The following is a 16,362-nucleotide window of genomic DNA, read 5'->3' as shown; positions in this document are numbered from 1 at the left end:
AGTGAACCCTTTCGGAGTATTCCCTTCCCTTGGTGTGGTGACAGTGTTTGTGTGTCCTATGTCTTGTGGCTCGTAGTTACACAAGGATTTTGGTGTGAAGCTTGTGGGGTCAAGCAGGTTAGCCACACCAAGGTCTTGAAGTCCTAAGCAAAATAACAGCAAAAGTCCTTGGAGTATGTTTTGCTGTCAGCTAAAAAGGACAACTGGCTCTGTAAACACATTCTTGAAAATATTTTATGAAGAATTTTTTCATTCACTTAAAGACTTGTCCTGGTAGACCTTTTTCCATCATCTGTGGACAGATTTCCATCTTTTTTTTCCCCATCTTTTGTGTGTGGACAGTTGATATACAGACAGTCATTACAGGAATAGGGTATCATTACTTTTAGTAAGGAAAAGGAAATACCACAGCCAGTGTACCTTTGTGCTTGTATAATTGTCTGTGTTACCAGCTTGCATTGATGTAGCTGTTTCTATAAAAATCATCTTTGGAAGCAAAATTATTTGAACCAACAAAAATAATTTCATAAAATCCTAGGACTGGGAAATTGTATTACATAATGGTTTTGCATAGTCTAAATTTGAGCGTTCCACTTTAAACACTGAAAAAATGTACTTTTCAGTAACTCATTTGCACCATTTAGATGCAAAGAGAATTTTCATTAAAAATAACCATTCATTTTGGTAGGAAAGAGATTTCAATGGAAAACTTTCATACTAATCATAATGTTTTATTGACTGTTTAAAGAAATAAGTGGTTATTGTTGTCTTCCATTTAATTTATCTGTGAATTATATGTATGGTTAAAAAGTAGCTGATGCAGGAAAAAACTATGAGTATCAATCCCCTCATGGCATCAACTCTGGCAGTTGGCAGTGGGAGGAAGATGCCTCTTCATTGTCTGTTTTCCTTTGCTTGTTAGCTACCCTTCATAAATAAGAAATGAAGAACAGCCTTCCTTCTTTTGATGTAGGTTATAAGACAGTTCTGAAAGCATGTCGTTTTGTCTGTTTTCATTGCCCTACACTAATGGCAAAGTCACACTCAAAACCTCCAAAGCAAAACTATGAGACAGAGACAACTACTTAGGCCATATGTTTGTTAGTTTTTCTTTTACCTAGATGGTAAACAAGTTCATAAATCCTTAACTATCCCTGCAGAATGTTGTTTGCAATGAAAAATAAGACCATCTCTGCTAATCTATCCTACTTCGAAAAAAACTTTTACCCTATTTTTTTTCTTAGCCACAAAGATGCAAGTATGTATAGTAGGAGTGAAATTTTCTAAGGCAGATATTGTACTTAAATGCTCATTCTCCAACAGAAATCATCATGAATTGGAAATGCATGGCCTGCCCTGTTATTTATGTGCACTAACACAACTGCCTTTGAGTTTTATTGATGTAAACTTTATCAATCAGGGATGTCTCCATAAAATATCAGCAACTGATGGGAAAGATAGTTTCCTATAGAGGGACTCTTACAACGCAGGAAACTAAAATCCTGCCTTGAAATTGTGGCTCCATCATCTCAAAATGTACATATTTAAATATATATGCTTTTCATCACTGAATGCTTATGAAATACTCTCATCTTTCATCTTGTACCATCCTGTGAAGTTTAAAGCAAAACACAGCCTATCTGACATAGAACCTGAATAACTGTAGCTGAAAGAGATGTTCTGTTGCTTGTTTTTCCATTATTGCTCTCAGGACTGGCTTGCAGAAACCACTTTTAGGACAGAGAAGCTGTCTTAACAGCTCGCAGTGCTAGGTATGTGCTATAGCCTGCTTGTCTGTCTTGTTCTGTTGTGTTACGTCAATGACAGTATGCATATCACAGAATGCCAAGTAATTTTATAGCCCTTGTCAGAGCTGTCCATAAAATGAAAGCAGTGCAGAAGTTAGGTGTTAATTCTGTCAAATGAACAAAGCCACCTAAAAGTTTTTATTATTTTTTAAAGTAGTTTAATTCACCTTTCCCCACCTCATCAGAAAGTTTTGCTATTTGACTCTCAGAAGGAAAAGAAATGGAATGGCAGCTGGAGAGGATAGACGGGTTTGAATAGCAGTAAAACTGCTGATGTGATGAACACGAGCCATGAAGTCAATTAAATCCCCACCTGTAATCTAAGCTATCCAGCCCTGTGTGAGCATATAAAACTGTTTTCTGAACCAGTACCATCTTTACAGATGAGAGAGTGACTGCAGGCATAAATGCATCTCCATTTTACGCCATTTATTTCATTGCTGGAGTGAAGAATCCATCTGAAAACCTCTCTGCTCAGGGGATGAGTGCTGATTTTATCGAGTTCTCCAAAATATTTCTTTGGTTTGCTGTAGAGGGAATAGTTCTCTACTGAAGTCAAGTCACAACCTAGTAATTCACCTTTACCAAGTAAAGAAATTCATTGCAAGTAACAGTTGATTAAATCTACTAAAACATTGATGTTATCACCTAAAACTTTAATATTTTCATTTGGCATAGTGCTGCACATCCTATCCTGTCCTCCCACTGCAGAGACAGGGGGTTGTATGGCAAAACTGTGGCGGCCCAGGAGCTTCTCCACTGAAATTGTAGGCAGTCACAGAAAGCATTAGCAGTGCTCTACGTGGGAAAAGGGTTGCCTTTGGTGACTATTATGGGAGTCATAATAGTGAGCAGTGAAAGAAAGATGAGTTTGTAAATCTGTATACACAGTACAGATGATGAAGCTCCATGTTGTTTTGGGCTCTTTATTTAAGAGGTGCTGTGACACAGCAGAAAGATGAGAGTTTTTCTCTAGGTATAACTTCAGAGAGTAAGAAGTTCTACTGAATCACTGACACCACAAACATGTTCTTTGAAGAGAAGTGATTAAAACAAAAATAAAAACATAAAAAATAGGGAGTGTGATAACTTATGTCAATTATGAAAATGGGTCATTTTACATAACTCTTTCTCCTTAGTGGAAAAATAAAGGCAATGCCTTCTACTTCAAGTTTTAACTTCTCAATTTTAACTCAATATTTGTATCAGATTTGGGCGTGTTTTATTTCCTTTTATAGAGCAAAACATTTTATTTCAGGGTCAATTAAAATATTTCTTCTTATTTGCAATGTTTTGCTCGATGTGTCTTACTTGAACTGAAAGAGGATTTCTAGTAGAGAAGGGACAGTGTTTTTCACTGGTTTGTTATAAGAGGTGTGAGCTGATTTTATGGTTTCCTCAATGGAGAAAAATTTTTTGTGTAAACCCACCATACTCATTATTTTTAGTGAGTGATTCAGACATTGAAATGCAGTTCTAGTTCAGACCATCTGTTTATATTACTAGTATCTGTTTGAGTTTTACAGTATTTTCCTTTTATTTCTTTCGCCATTACTCAGTGTTTCCCATTCAGACATCAGCTCTCCTCCATTTGTGCTCCCTCTCTCTCATTCTTTCATTATGCTGCTATGAAACTTTTCTTTCCCAAAAGCTTGGAAAAAAATGTCAATTGCTCTTGTCATCTTACACCTCTGCAACACATGACGTAGTTATTTTCTACCCTCACATATTATACTTCTTTTGTTTCTTAGACTCATCAGCCATGAGAATCTGGTAGCTCACTGTGACCACCAGATGATACTAAACCTGGGTTGTCTAATCAATATATTCTTCCCCAAGATGGTGTCCTTTTTTGCACCTAGAAGCCACATTTCAGTTGCCGCACTTCTTGAAAAATGAGTATTTCACGAAATGAGTATTCAAAACATCTGCTGTTTTTTGAAAGCTTCTGAGAATTATTTTCTTCATCTTGAGTCCTTTCTGGGTTTTCCTTTCATTACAATGTGGAAAAGGAGGGGGAAATAAAACATAGACAAAGCAAACTGAAATAAACAGCACAACGTCTGTTTTCTTTAAAATTTAGGCTTTTGATGACTTTTTTTCCTAGCAAGAAAAGAACTAGGAAGGGAAAACAATCCATGGAAAACTGGGGGGTTTTTTTAAGATTATTTCTCTGGAGTGGGGTGAGTTTGGGGAAGGAATAAGCTATTCCAAACTCACCTATAAAAACTGCTACATAGTCTTATTTTTGCTGACATGGGTCCATATGCAGGTGCTGACCTAGAAAGTGACAGCTCCTTATTTCAAGCCTTAAGGCATTCTCTCTGAATCCTCAGCCATGCTGGCTTTCTGCCAGGTAGGTATGGTGGCAGGGTTATTTTATTGTTTACCGTACCAACCAGGATTATAGAAGAAACATAGTTTCATTATTTATGGAAGGCATCCAGAAATGGGGGGGAAATAGTCAACAGCACAGTGTTACCACCCGCAGCTCCCTGCTGGTGTTGCTGATGGGGTGTAAAGCTGTTGCCCATCATTTCGCAAGGAAGATCTATTGTTGCCTACAAGAGAGAGGAAGAAAATTATAGTGACAAATGATAATGTTGTTGACTCCCTGGTAAGAAAGTGGAAGCTTTATTGCTCCACAATCAAACAAACAACTTCCTTTGTATCTAATGAATAGGTTCAGCTCCAAGTCAAACATAATTGCGGATAAACTCTGCTTAATACAAAAGCTCAAAGCAATTAAACTCCCCAGACTCCATCAGTTCTTTCTCGGTGACATTTGTTACACAAATTGCGAGGAAAAAAAAATTACATGCGAAACATCTTGTAATATATTGGATCAGAATGGTTCATTCTGAAGTGGATGCTCTGAATAAAGTTAACAATGAAAACATTATTTCTGTGATTGCTTTGGGACTGTAGCCTTATTTCATACCGAAGTTCCAATGTAAGGTGCTGCTTTTTAAAAAAAAAAAATATTTATTTATTTGCTTGGGATAGGGGCAACTATCAAAGAATTCAAGCTTATAAGAGCTACATCACCAACTTCGATGTGCACTAGGAGCAAAGATATTTCAGCAGAGATATTTCAGTAGAGCAAGGGAGAAAAATGGCAGTTTAAAAATCTTAAAATTCTTGATTGAAAGGAGTGCCTAAGCTACACTCGGAGAAGTTGGAGACTATTTGTGTTTCGGTTTGTTTTTCTTTTTGAAAGAGACCAAAATGACTAGTGTATTCATACTGGCTATAATGAAAACAATTACATGTCCCTGCTCTGAGGAAAGGTATCCAGGTTTGAAGCTGAGTCTTCTGCAGGACCACTAAGAGCCTGGCATGAGACCTAATGTCTGTTTCTGTAAGATGATTTCTAACTTTGACCAGATATCTCATCTGAGACCTATAACTTTCTCCTGCTGTGTCCAGCAAATAATTGCCATGCACCAGTATTTTCCAATTAAAAATATTAATCAGAAAGTGAATGACCACAGTTCATCTTTACACAGTGACTGTGAGGATATCACTACAAATGAAAGGACTCCTGTTCTGGTTTAAGAGCTTTTGAAATGCTTCCAGACAAGTGCTGGTGCTCCTTCTAGGAAACAGAAATTTCTGAAGGTAGGAATCTCATCTCTTAAGTAATCTTGAAGGCAAATATTTATTTGAGTGACAAAGAAGTAAACACAGTCTAATTCACCGAGCTTTGCTAAATACCCTTCAGTTTGGGGTGGTATAAATCTAAGTTGTGTCTGATGAGCTATTTTTAAACTGTTTTTCTTGAATAAATTAATGTATAGGTCCCAATTCAGTAAGAATAAAAAGATGCATGTGCTTCTACCTTTCTGCCCTGGTTCCGGCTGGGATGGGGTTAATTTCCCCAAGGAGCGGGCAGGGGACCACAGGTATTCCATCCCACCTGAGCCATGCCCAGGATATAGGGGGAAGCTGGCCGGGGGAGGGGGCAGGGAGTCATGGCTTGGAGTGGGCTGCGGCCGTGGTCCCATGAGCGGCGGCACTGTAATCGCGTTCATACATTCCTTTGCTGGTGTTTTTGTTATTGTTTTCTCTTCTCTTTGCTGTTCTGTTAAACTGCCTTTATCTCAGCCCACGAGTTTTGCCTTTTTCATCCAATTTTATTGCTGGCTGAGGCCAAATCACCACACTTTCCCCTAAGGCTAATGCACAAACTTGTTCCTTACAATGTAGATAAGGCAGTCATTCAGGAGTTGCTTATTTGTTCAGGGACCAGAATTTGGTATGCTTCCTTGGTAAGCACCACTGTCCTTGGAGTAGAAAGTTACGCTTACTTTTTCTCAGCCAGTGAACTACTTTTTTTCTGAAAAGTAGCTTCAAAAGAACAGGTGAAATGAAAGATATGAAGGTGACAGCTATGTTTCTTAACTTTCTCTAACTGAAAAGGGCATGTTAGTCATATCTCCTTTATACTGGCCAACAGAATGGGCTACAGGATAAACAGGAATGGTGAGCAAGAGTGAAAGGAGGAACGAAAGACCAGAAAGATCAAGACCGGCACCCATTACTACCGAACTAATCTGCTTTTTTAAAGACATTGACACTGTTTGAACAAAGCTCTGCTTAGTAGATGTGCTTTAGGTACACTTCAGACATCCTTACATCCTTTAAACTTATTTCTGGAAACAATTGGTAAGAAGAGGCAATAAGGACTCTGGTTTAGCCAAGGCACACGGTAGACACAGCGATTCTCAGCTGTGTAAAAGTTTTTTTTTAAAGAGTGTTACGTGCATAGGTAGCTTAACTTGCACTTTAAAGCCTAAGGGGATTATGTTTGATAGTCTGGTTCTCGGACACAGATAAGTCCAAATCTATTTGTCCAAGTCTGTTTCAGCTCAATTACTGGTATAAGGCTTAAGTCAAGGAGACTCCTTGAGTTACCGAAGTATTTGAAAGCATTATGGAGTATAGAAAATAATGATCAATCTGAAACTAGAGCTACAGTTGTAAAAAATCTGTTCTCGTATCTGTGCTCCTTCAATGATGCGAAAGGGCAGATGAACTTATTTGGAAATTTTGGTGTGCCTATGCAGTACCTGGCAGAAAGGAATAGGGTAATGAACAATAAAAGTCAAACATAGAGAGAAGTTAAGATATTGTACAAAAGCCTCACTGAAGTTGGAAGTACATAACTGATTTATAACAGTTATAGTCATGTAGGTCCTGGATAAGGATGAGAAAAGGTAATGGAAAACAACCATAAATACTTGAGGGGGTGGTAGAAGGAAGATAGTGATAACCCATTTCTGAGGGAGACTAATGTTTTCCATACAAAGTACTTAATACAAATTGCCTTTTATATTTCTTATAAATCACATCATGGTTTGCAGGTCTTTATATCTAGAGCGTTTTCAAAAGCTACGTGAAGGCATTGCTCTGTGCTTTGCACAATAATTAAAGAGGTGCTGCTTTTCTGCAGTGGAAGAGCTTGAAATAGTGGTAGTCTGTTGTTCCTAGTGCTCACCTGGACTCTCTGTCTACCCACCTGCCCTAGAGCAGCAGAGAACGCTGTCGTACAGGATCGTGGCTTCTTTGGGTCTTGTTTGTTGTTTTATTGATCCAATAAAAAACTGCAGTAAAGAATTTATTTTTTCTAAAAAGAGTAAACATTACAGAACACCTCCATAGCAGGTTTTGCCTTTGATTTGCAGCTAGCACTGCAGCTGCCTCAGGTTACAGTAGCAGCTGAGCCTCTTTGCTTTTTTTTTCTCCTAGTAAAAATTTGGAAATGCGTGTTTCAAGCTTTCTCATCTTTTGATTTCATGATCTGGGAAGATACATTTCTGTTGGTTTTGCTTTATGGAAAGTGTGCTAGTTTTATATTTTCAGTGCTGCATCCATGCCCCTTGCCTTAGTTATGAAACCTATGCTGCAATGGCCACTGGCATAACTTCAGTTATTCACTTTGGATGAATATTTAAAACAGCAAATAAAATATAACTCAAATTCCAGAAAAATTTTGGAAGATCCTACCTTCCTGCAGCATGCCATGGAGGTTGAAGCTTTCTGTCTGCTCATGAAAATATTCCTCTCATGAGTCTCAATGGGGGGGAATTTCCCCTTGCCTGTGTGTTTGATGGCCCAGCCTCTTGCTTCCTTGTGTCTGCTGCCTTAGCCAGGAGACACCAAGGGGAGTATCTTTGGCTTCTGTTTCTTTGGCATTCTTGCAACAGCAGATTACTGATGCGTACTGTCCAATGCATTCAAATTTGATCTCTTGTGGAGTTCTGGTGCTGCTGGGATGGCTTATCTCTGATGGACCATGTCCTTTCGCATTACATAAGAGACTGGAAAGGTCCAACTTCTGAGGGTTGTCCCTTTGCCAACATGTGTATTTCTAAGACCTTTTTGAGGAAATCCTCCCTAATCATTATGCTATAACCTGTCTATTGCTGGTAGTGGCAGTGGTAGCCTGGACCTACAATGTACAGCACTGCAGCCTTCAGTCAGCTATTTCACTTGGTCTGAGAAAGACTCAGTAATGAAAAACTGCATGTATATACCAACTTTTCCACCATTTCTAGCACCAAGAGACCTATACCAATGCAGTCATTAAAGCATACACTTTCCCCAGAGGCTACTTAGAGAAAATATTAAAGTTTCAACGTTGTGGTTAGTAGATTTGGGTCTATTATTTTACTGCTTTTCCCACCCATGACTGTAATGATTGTTTTTGCATCAATATGTTTTCTGTGTAAATGAACAATTATATTTCATGCCTCAGGCAGTTTAATTTCTCATTACCACATTAAATACTAAAGGCTGTTTTCCTGCCTCAGATCCACAACATCTGTCAGCACTTGTTTGAAAAAGTTTGCCTGCTTTGGAAGTCAGTGTGGTATCAGAATGAGTCACCATCAAGCTAAAATTTAGAATGTGGTTCTAGCATTCCTGATAGCACTTGCAAAATTGAAAAAGCTCTTGTGTTTTGGGTTTTTTTCCCCAGAATGCCCTAAAGGTAGCATATATGAGGTTTATGAGAAAAATCGATAAAGAATTCCTACCTCAAGGAAAAAAAGACATCATTAAGAGGAGATAAATAACAGTAAAAAGAATGATTAAGGATCATACCTTTATTCAGTATGAATCACTTCAGCTTTGTTGATATCAATGAAACTTTGTTCATTTATCTCAACCAAGACTTTCAAGTGATATATTAGAGTTAACTGCTGTCCTCCACTCCCTTCTGTAAGATGTGTGGACTCCTCAGGACAGAAAGTCAGTTTTCAAGGAGTTGAGCTCTAATTGTACAATTCATTTAATCTAATGTGCTTCTTTAATCACCTACTGTGTGAAGGTAGGATACAGAAAAGTGCATGTGTCCCTTAAAATATTAACCTGTGGTAGTTATCTAATGATTCTAGTGTACAAAAGGAAAGTGGAGGATTTTATATCTAAGTATCTGAATACAGGACAAGAGAGCTCTGATTTCAAGTCACAAGAGGAGTTGAGCTTTGTTTGTTCTGCTTAACAATTACAACTTTTCACTCTCTTCCTGGTGTGTTGTATTTTTAGACTTTCATGTATTAATTGGCTGGGTAAGCAGTGTCACATAGAGAGAAGTAACACCTCCTAATTGTCCCATGATTTTTAAAACAGCCCTCCAGTGTACATATAGTGGAAATCCAAGGAATCAATCCACCCTTCTTTCTGCGATTTCTACCTGCTTTTCCCCTTTTCCATTTCTTTGCCAATGTATTGTCACTTCTATGTCAGTCCTTCCTCAGTTTGTGTTGTGTATCTGTTTCTTAAAAGCCTCCATTTCAAATGCTGTCAAGTTTCCTTACGCTGTCATATTCGCATGCCCAGCTTGTCACTGAAATGAATGAGAAAGTCTGCAAAATAAGAGAGAAACAAAGAGAAACTCTGTCTTATACTTTTATGGGTATTATTTTCTTTCAAGAGATGAAATTAAATTAGTTTAGTTCATTTCTGGAACAGCAGATGCCAGCCATTTGTGTGACCATCAATCCCTCAATAGAGATCATTAACGAAAGCTTCTCTAGGCTTTGCATATTGTTAGTGTAAGACAATGACTCTGTGGGCATGAGTCATTATTTCACAGATGTTAATGTGACAATTTTTCTTCTCTTAGATTTCTACAGTTACTATTCTATAAAATAAAACTTTAATCCAATGACTTACTGTTAATAAAAAAAATATTACTGTGTTGGCTAAGATAAGGGGTATATGAATTGAACAGTGTTTCTCAGCTCCATTTTAATGAAAGAGAAACTTATCACCTTTGCTTCTTGTAGGGATTTGCATACTTGAGCTCTTTGGGTTGTCCTCTGCCCCCATAAATGGAAGAGTGGGCCCTTGGGGCCCTGTATAAAGAGCAGACTCTACCTAAGAGGCAGGTAGAAAGTTTCAGGAAAAGGAGAGAAAAAAACAGAAGTCATGAACTGTGAGTATCCTTGTTTAAGCTCATAGCTGCTCCAGAATTGCTCTCTTAGTATTTACTGATAAAAGCATGATTCAATGGCATGCTTTTCTTCTGTGGTTCTGCTGAATTGTAAAGGATGCCAGAATTTATATTTGATCATTATTAAGGGAGAAGAGGTTCTGACCCGTTCTTGGAAAAATAAGATAAAATAAGGTTAAAGTTGAAACCCCTATCGTGCCTACACTTAGTGAAAAATTATTTTGGAACGTAGTTTACCCTGAAAAACTACTAAATATGGTGAAAATGGGTAAGATGTGGGTTGCTTTCCTCTATGCCTCTTCAGTTGCTAATATGAACACACCCTATTATTCTTTAAATTCCTCTGAAAAACGTGCTGAGAAAGTGCAGTGCCCCATTTCCTCAATCTAGACATTCATTGCCCTGTAGGGTGAAGAATATCTTATTGCCACCTGTCTTCATACTGGAGACTAAAAGAAAAGAAGTGTTGATTACCGATAACTAGTAACAACCAGCAAAGCCTACCGGCGTGTAGCAAAATATTGTGAGGTGCATTTGAACCTGCTGATCTTAACAGGCTTTTGAATGTGAGCGAACCAAAATATTTACCAACACCTAGTTATGATTATCCCAGCTGCACAATAAACATGGTCTTCATGAAAACTGAAACCATTTAGGAATGACAATATAAATTTTAAAGCAAATATAACACTTTTTTTCTGCATTGAAAATGGTTTCCAAAAAAATAAAGTACCTTGGGAGGTACTTCTTTGCAAAACTAAGGTTCCCATCTAAATTGAGGGAGAAAGAGGTAATTTGAGCTTAGCTGTTGCAAATTCAATTCAGAATTAGGGGACTGCCCTAGAGCTTAAAATTAACCATGTATGCTTGCCTGAACTGGGATTTTGACAGTGCATACGAGTGTCTTGTTCAAATCAAGCTAAACAATCCTTATATAGAGAGAAGTGTAATTTTATAGTGCCATTGATCCTACTCTGCTAGCAACTGCATCTTTGCTATTGTTTTTATTTAGTCTGGGTTTATCACAGTATGCTTTTCTACATGAATTGTTTCTCTAAATCCCTCTAGCAGGGATTTTTAATGGCAGGAAAGAGGGTCTATGCCAGGACTAGTAACTAAATTGTGATTTCTTAAGCTGCTAGAAAGCAAAAGCAAACATGGGCTCCTCTGATGGAATTTTAAACCTCTTACTGAAATGAGAAACTTCCAGCTCCATTAGAGGACACTTATACAATGAGCACTACCAGATGGATATTTGCCTGCCAGGACCTGGCTGGCAACTGGTCAATTCTAGTTACAGAGCAAAGCCTTTCTGTTGGCAGGAGCAGAGGGGTCTCCCTGCCCCTCCCAGAGTGGTCTGTGCACGTGGACGGTCTTCCTCAGGAAAGTCATTAGCACCATGCCTAGACTGAGTAAATTAACTGCGGCTAATTTCACATAACTCCTTCCCTACCTAAAATAAATTAATTTAGGGATTGAGGAGCTATGTAGTTAGTGGCCTTCTCAATTCTGTGGCTTATGAAGGCTGCAGAGACTTAAGGAAGGAAACCCATTGTTTGAAATTCTGAAATAGCCGGTTATTCACTTCTGGACTGTAGCTAAGACTGAAAAAAGCAACAGGGAGACCTGTGCTTTCTGGTTAGTATCAAAGATCAATATGTTTGAAAGTTTTAGAAGAGTTGCTTGATCAAACAGACTGCAACATTTCTTGATCCTATTTGACCAGGCGAGAGGGTCTTGTCATTTTTTGCCCCCTTCTTTTTTCCTCTAGATACTCTCAGCAGTGAGCTGTTTGTTAGTGTCCACAAAAATGTCAAACTTCAAGTTGAGAAAAAGAGACATTTTCTAGAAGCAAGACTGGAGCTTCACGGATGTAAATATTCCTACTATAAAACAGATTTTTAAGGGTAGTAGTATTCATTCAGCCAGGAACATTGCTAAGGGAATTAGTATCCAGTGACAACAACCAGTAAACCTGGTATTTGAAATACCAGGCACACATAATGAACTCAGCTGAGAACAATCTTCATAGATAAATAGCCATAAAATGAATGGTTCTGGCTAGTAAATAAATGCAAATACATTATGTTCCTCATGAACAGATAAAGGCTTAAACTGTTTAAAAATGAGTCACCGTGGACTATTAGCCTAGTTCTCCATAGAAATAAATGTTCTCATGAAGTTTGCAGCCCATGTTTGCAGCCTGATGTGGTTTGGATAAAGCAGATGAAAAAGAACATTACCAGAAGCACAGGCAAACTGTAAACCTTTCTGAAACTTGCCTATCCCACCGTGGTAGTTGTTTTCCTTCAGTTACAGAAGTTGTGATATTTTTTCCCCTCCTGAAACAATCTGCCACTCAGTCATGCAGTTTAATTAATTCCATTTCATATGGTACAAGCAGGTGGCGTTGGATGCAAGGAAAACACATTCTTGCCAGGGCCACTCTCTTGGCCCTCGGGATTGCTAGAAAATTGTGTGTTCATATCTACACCACTACGACTCCTTTTTCACATTCTAATATAGAGATGCCCCCACTTGCAAAGAGATGTCTGCTAAGGAGTAGTTTCAAAGGAGAGGCACTGTAACACCACGCTGTGTAATTTCCCACATAAATTCCATGGACCTGCTTCAGTACGTATCTGAAGTAGCTTTCCTCCACTCTCTGGGTTTCTAGCGTGCCTCCTTCCCAACCTAAAAACCTTGTGAAGTGACCCTCTGAAGTAGAACAATCTCTCTTCTATTTTGCAAATATAAGGTGAGGAACCTCATGATGTGTAAAACTTGGGATACTGGGAAGACAACTGCTAAAAATCCTAACAGTTTTATGCTAGCATTAGTTTTGTTACCTTTGTTGTATTGTGGCAGTGTAGGGATGTGCCATTGAAAGATTGCTGTGGTGGGAGGGTAGCGCTCATGAAATAAAATCCTTCTCTGTCTATAGCCCAAGCAGTAATTAGTTTTGGTGACCCCGTTACAGTGAGTAATGCTTTTGTATTGAGATGCGTCGGTGATAGCCTCATTGTTCCCTATTAGATACAGCTGACTTATGACTTTACAAATAAATACAGATGGGGATTGGAAAGGCATATTTGCTGTCCAGCTGTTTTGGGGGAATTTACTATTGAATGGACCTTCTGGTGTACTGAGTCCAGTTTACTTATTCTCACAGGCATGATATACAATAATACATTTTCTGCTATAAAAATACATCTTAGATCTTCAGTCCAGCACAGTTTTTCTCAGCATCTGTTGGGACAGTGTTGCAGAGCCATACTTTTTTTCTCTTACAGATCTCTCCTAGCTTCTTGTCTAGATTTATTTATATTTATCTATGCCAACATTATCCAGTAGCTTAAATTGTTTTCTCCCTGCACAATGCTTATGAGGGCATTGGATAATGAACTGTAGGCTGGGATGATATTGCTGTCCTTGGCTTCCGTATCTGGGGTGCAAAATAATGTGCTCTGCTGCAGTGGGTCTGCCCATCTGTCATCTTAGGAATCTCCATACCTTTTCCTGTTGGAGTTATCTTTCATCATACCAGATGATCAGGTTTATCCACAGGATTCAACACAATTTTTCCTGAGTGCCTTTTATAATGGTAACTTGTACAAGACTTCCTTGGACATGACTTCTCATAGGGTGCTTTTTTAAGGTATTTTGGAACCAAAAAGGCATAAAATTGTTCTAAGTAAGGGAAAACACTCTAACCAGTGCATGGTACTGTCATTCCTTTCTGTTTGTCATATGATTATAACACTAAAGCTTGAATACGAGTAATAGAAGCTATATTTTTCACCCATATGACCTAAAAAATGGTTCCATGTAGATAAAAACATGAACAGTTTTGAATAGTCTGAGACTATTATAAACATAATTAATAACAGCTGTAAAATTTTCGCTGACTCATGCCTTGTACATGAAACCACTAATGACCCTACTTTGATTGTACAACATCACAGATCATATATAACCTACATTAATAATAAATATTTCCAAGCACTTATGTAATTACATCAGAAGCTTATATTTCTCCTTTATGTGAGATTTAAAGCATGGAGGGATGGTTTGTATTTATAAATGCCAGGACAGAAACTGTTTTGTTCAGGAGCTGAAATTGGATCCTATATGCACTTTTTGGTTGCTTATGCCACTATTGTCATCTACACTGAATATCCTTATCCTGCTTTCCTGGCTGAATACAGTTTGAGCTTGCAAGCGCTGTTCAGGTTTCAAGTATGCAGCCAACTGAGCTGCTCTTATCCTTTCTCCTCTGCCTCCTTGTAGTGTGGTTACAGCACATCTGGAAGCAACTGGGCACAAAAACAAGTATTTCTTTATAGATATGCTTTTAACTGCCCCTTCATTGCTCCTCTTTTTTTTTTTGTTTTGTTTTTTTTTTTTTTTTTCAAATTGCTCCTCTGCCCTCTAGTTTGCATGAGATGATGGTACTTTATATCACCTTCTTTGGTGTTTAGTTACACATTTTCCTCTCAGACTGCTTCAGACTGCCAGCATAAGACTTAGGGGCTCCAGGCTGCCAACAATCGCGTGGTCCTCTGGGCCATGAGCGTGCTGCCAAGCGTGCAGCTTGCTGGCCAGAGGGTAACTCGCATTCCCAGTAATACTCAGAATATTGTTCAAGGAAGCACAGGGTTGGCATCAGTAATAGGACCATATATCATAGCAGAAACATACATCATATGCCTGGGATGCCATGTGAGAGCAAAATAAGGACTGAAACAATTATACTGGGAGGCAAAGGATACTAACCACAAGTATAGCAGAGTCCCTGCGTTCATGTTTCTTCTGTGTGGAGGCTGACAAAGTGAACTTGTCAGTTCACTCAGGATCAGTGAACTCACTGATCCCTCCCCATGACACTCTTCTACACCTGAGAGGGGACAAGGATGAGGAGGCCCCAGGGAATGAGATTTTCCTTGGGAGAACAGAGGTGGTTCATCAGCAGGCTGTTCCCCCAGGTATCCCAGGAAGAATTGTCCAGGACTCCTTCACAGGTGGGCTCTCAGGCACCCATAAGAGTGGGAATGGAGGACTGTGAGTGTCAACACAGCACACCATCCACACCATATTGGTTATTGGTTTGCCAGACACCTATGTCCAAAGTCAAGATAGCCAATGAACTCCACAAGTATTTCAAAATACTCTGAGGTGTGCTGGGCTGCCTAAGGATTTATGCAGCATTTCCCTTTCCTCCTTCCATCTTCCGTCCAGGACTCGTTGGTTTGTGACTTTCTTCTTTCATTCCCGCCGCAGTGTCCTTTGTGGGTTACCCACACTGGTGCAGATCACAGAACTGAGGTCAGCAATGGAAACTCTGTTTACAAATCTTATTCTGCCACGACTTTTTCAGGAAGAAGAAATGTCATATTTACTTTAGACTTTCAAGAAAGTTTTAATAAAATAAAGCTTTTGGCAATGATCTTACTCTGATATGTTCCATCGTTTGTCTTGTGAGCTGACACCTGCAGTTCCAAGACAGCTAAGTTCACAAACAAAAAAAAGGAAGAATACAAAAATGATGCAGCATGCCAGCTGTGGCCTTGTAATGCAGAAATGAAGTGGGTGAAAACCGTTTTTTACTTTTCTGTCCTTCAAGGAAGAAAATTAAGCGGCAGGGTGTCTTTTCAGGCATTTAGGGATCTGAAAGGTGACCATTCTACCTTGGGGCTTAAGCACACCTGAGTCACCAAGAGAGGGAAAAGAGCAGGAACGCATGGCACTGCTGTGAAAATGCTGGAGGACTGTTGAGCTCAAGGTGATTCCCAGTGGTGCAAGAGAAACAGGAGAAGAGGATGTAGGACAGGTTATTGCAACAAGTGGTGAAAAGGAGAGCAACCTGGGATGCTGTGCACGTTCTGCATGGACCCCAGTAACAGATCCCGTATTGAGTCTGGCACCTATGAAGACCCTTGCATACAGTGAGTCACCTAAGAAGACAAAGTCCTTCTGGCAACACAAGCTCCTCTGCTAATATTTGGCCAAACATATGGAGTTGCTCAAGCCCTTGCTCCACCACCCTCTACAGACCTCTTCAGGGACATGCAAGCTGTCTGGGAGCTGAAATTA

The sequence above is a fragment of the Charadrius vociferus genome, unplaced genomic scaffold, assembly GCF_000708025.1.
Source record: "Charadrius vociferus isolate BGI_N301 unplaced genomic scaffold, ASM70802v2 scaffold90, whole genome shotgun sequence".
NCBI lineage: Eukaryota > Metazoa > Chordata > Aves > Charadriiformes > Charadriidae > Charadrius > Charadrius vociferus.
Note: the sequence above shows the minus strand (reverse complement) of the source record.